General features: G+C 38.6%; 1 long non-coding RNA gene across 1 annotated transcript; it reads right to left on the bottom strand.

Moving 5' to 3' along the window:
- Positions 1-1,797: 1,797 nt before the first annotated feature.
- On the bottom strand, positions 1,798-3,266 carry LOC104431680. Its single transcript, XR_722918.3, has 2 exons — positions 3,008-3,266; positions 1,798-2,200 (listed from the first exon to the last, which is right to left on the bottom strand). It is a non-coding gene; the product is annotated as an uncharacterized LOC104431680 (long non-coding RNA).
- Positions 3,267-3,671: the final 405 nt, after the last annotated feature.

The following is a 3,671-nucleotide window of genomic DNA, read 5'->3' as shown; positions in this document are numbered from 1 at the left end:
GAGTCACAAAGCAAGTGGCAAATGATACTTTTCCTCCCATTCTACTTTCTGTTTTCTTTCCTAAAGTCACGTTTCCCTTTTAAATGATCTTAAAACTACATATTTTGCTCAATAGTAATTTATGTAGAACCTTTGGAAATGTTTTTTTTTTTTTTTTTTTTATAAATATAACTATAGGCTTTTAAATCTTCATTCTTTCTACATGTTATTCTAATCAAGATTTCTTTTTGGAGGACACTGAATGATGCAGATATGTTTGGAATGGGATTTTACTGTGTGAATTACCGAGCATAATTTTTGTAGTAGAAGTTGTAGTAATATTGAAATGAATCCATGATCAATGTGCAGTTTGAAATTAAATTAGCCACTAATAGTTCAATATTAGACAGCATAAACTTTAAAGGTTTTATAATTCTATTTGCGATCGCCAAAATATTTCCATGCTAAATCAAGCCTTTCTCTAAGCTGTCAGAGAATTTTGAATCTTAGTAGAGTTGAAAAATGGAACACAAAAATTTTCTAAGAAATGCAGAGTTTATAGCTAGAATTAATGTGAGGAACAAAATGTTTGATGACCCAATGCTTCCGTAATTCACATGTTAGGAACTTAAAAAGAATTTGTCGTTCATGAGAATTCTGAAGATGCTAATTACTTAAAACCTGCTTTAATATGAATTCACAACTGTGCTAAAGATTTTCACTAATAACCTGTCGTAGGAATTACAGTGAAAATTACTGTTGCAGGAATTAGTAGTTCATTTTCACAAATTTATATGAATCCGGTTGAAAAATTTGATAAGACATTGGCTATAGTCGAGACATTTCGTTTGAAAAGTGCGTGTAAAAGGTCCGATTTCGAACTATTAATCAAATGCTTTTGTGGGCCATGAACAATGATTAATAGAGAATTCAGACTTAGCAGAAAAAGACATATAGTAACCTCAGTCCTTTACGATGGATTAGATTGTGATTGAAGCACCAGTTAAGTCCAACATTTTATAAGCGTACGTGCATATTTGGTGTGAATGTGATTGGTTTCTATACCTGTGAAACATAGATCAGCTTGGAGTTAGTTGTCATGCAGATGTTTCCATCCGATCCAATCTTTCTCGGTGGGGAAGTGAAAGCAAAATAATTTTTCGTTGGATGCCAATTTTCCATAAAATGTCTTCGTCGTCAAAAAATGGAAAGAGGAAATGAGGAGATGGCAAATAATAATTTCTCAATAAATCCCTAAATTAAAAATCGCCTCTCATTTTTCTTGAACCGAAAATGGTTATTTGAAGTTTGATATATCATGGAAAATATTTTCTTACGGAAGATCACAGATTAATCAAGTCATGGTGATTTTCAACTGTATGCTCAGTTCACTATCCAGCAGCGAGAACCGTGTACATTGCAACACTGGAAAGTTTTTGCAGGTGACAATTTTAACGTGGACCCGCTTTCCCATTGTCGATACTTATAGTCGTAGTTTGGTCTATAATGATATAACATCAGGTCAGTCAAAATAGTTATTTACTTTAGTTCATTGCGAATCTGTGGGCAATTAAGTCGATACTGGATGCTGTAGTAACTACAGCAAGCCCGACAGACTGGATCATGTCATGTGTGGTCGTTGCAATGAATATTGCAAGTGTGAAGGGACATTACAAATGAGCTTATCCAGCATGTGATGGAGGCTACTCTACACTATGCAGCGTGGTGTTTGGATTGAACAATGTAGTCAACCTTAGGATAGCCAAGCTCTGCAAGCAACCTATTGCAAGTCATACTTGCACCAAAAAATTCACTCCGTATTCAAACAGATAGCAAGCTTGATTTGTGTCTGAAACTCATTGCTTTCAGTTGAACTGAAACATTGGAATCTTAAAGTTTATCATTGGTTCGCACAACATACTGAACATATGTGCAACATGTCGAAGATTCAGCTTGGGACTGTTGCTGAATATACACTTGTTTTGGCAGCTAAACCATTCTGATGACTATATAACTTTGCCCTCGAACTGACTCGTATGATGAGTAGTGGCGTCTAGTCATAGATTCGAGCACTGGTGCCCCCAGAAAGAGGCTAGGCAAAGACCTGAGATGGCCATGGCAAGGCCTGAGTGGTGCAAGGAACCGTGTCTGAGAAGCCTTGTGAGAGGGAAATTCTGCATTTCTGTGTGCCCATGACATTGTCCTGCTCACTTCTTCTTGCCTGTGAAATGAAAAGGAAAGGAGGCTCAGAGAAAGAGGAGTACAATCGAACAGAACTTGTTTGCTGCCAGGATCTAAAATAGGCCCGAATTTGGAATTAGGCTGCTTCATATTGTCAACTACATGTGCAGCAGTCTCACTCGCATTCATGACTTCTGTCCCAGAACAAAGATTTCTGGGACCAATAGCATAAAAGGGAAATCCACCGCAAGAGAATAAAACAGACCCTCTGCTAACAAAATTCTGGTCAATTTATCATAAGGGGGATAGGGCACAAGCCATATTCAACGACCTGCATCAATAGCACTGTCGCCACTGGCTTCAGATAAGTAGAACAGCCTGGAGAATCGCATAAAGTATCTTCAATGGAATTTTTTGAACAAATCATTTAGTAAGTCCAGATTACAGTTCTATTTGATATTCACTTTAATTAGACATTGCAAGTGCATCAATCAGCTCAGCGACAGACCCAGCTAGAAGGCTGATTAAAAGAGTGAGAATGGTAACAACTAATCCAATCATGGTGACGCTGGTGAGCAGATTGCTCAAGGCAACATCTCCTTTACTAGCAAAAGTTGCATAGCTTAGTAGCTGAGCCCCTAAAACACAAGTATTGTGAAATTCCCTGGCAATTAGCCTCCAAAGACTACAGCCAGTTTCTGCACGCACAGCGCGATGAACCCTTGAGACGGGTACTAACGGTCTCAAGTAGAAGGAAATGCGAGGAATTTAGAACCAGCTTCAACATCTCGAAAGCCAGATTAGACAGTGATGTAAAAGTTTCTAATATTCGTGAAGAAGACAGTACCTTCAAAAAGCTAGAGCAAGGTCACCAATGGAAAGCCTAGTTCCTCTCGACAGCATAATCCAACCAAGAGCAGGTGCATACAACCCAACACCCCGTACAAACTCGAAGTTCATGATGTCATGTTGTTGCTCGGAGATTGAGACACGAGCAATTGCAAAGTTGAGGTCGAGCACTTTGATGATATTTTCTGCTCGAGTTCAAGGGTGAATGTCAATACTCAATTTCAATTAAACAATCCATATCAAACAATGCATTAGAGCTGCAGTTAGGGTAGTACTTGCCAAAAGTAGTGGTCATGGACTCATGATTATTCAACCAACCCGTAAATTATGCAAACGCTGTTTGTTACGTAAAGCCCGGCACTATCATGAACTAAGTGAGCTACCCCAAAAAATTTTCGGAACCCAAAAAGTTCCTGAAAGTAGAATAAAGTAAGTCCTTAGAAGGCCCATCTGCCTTTTCTTCTCACCAATCCCTTTCCTCGGACAAACATAGCAACGACATTGATCATGCGAAATGCGGGTACCAGCAACATTTTGTGGTCTCTTTGGACCGTGAATAAGAAGAGGAAAAAGGAGCAAGATTAAGCAGGCATTGAATGCGCGAAATTGTTTTGGTGGGGGCTAGCTTTATCAAAGTAGGAGGTTTCGATAGGTAACTTTGC

Source organism: Eucalyptus grandis, chromosome 8 (genome assembly GCF_016545825.1).
Source record: "Eucalyptus grandis isolate ANBG69807.140 chromosome 8, ASM1654582v1, whole genome shotgun sequence".
Taxonomy (NCBI): Eukaryota; Viridiplantae; Streptophyta; class Magnoliopsida; order Myrtales; family Myrtaceae; genus Eucalyptus; species Eucalyptus grandis.
The sequence above is the reverse complement of the archived record's forward strand: the minus strand, read 5'-3'. Positions and strand labels throughout refer to the sequence as shown.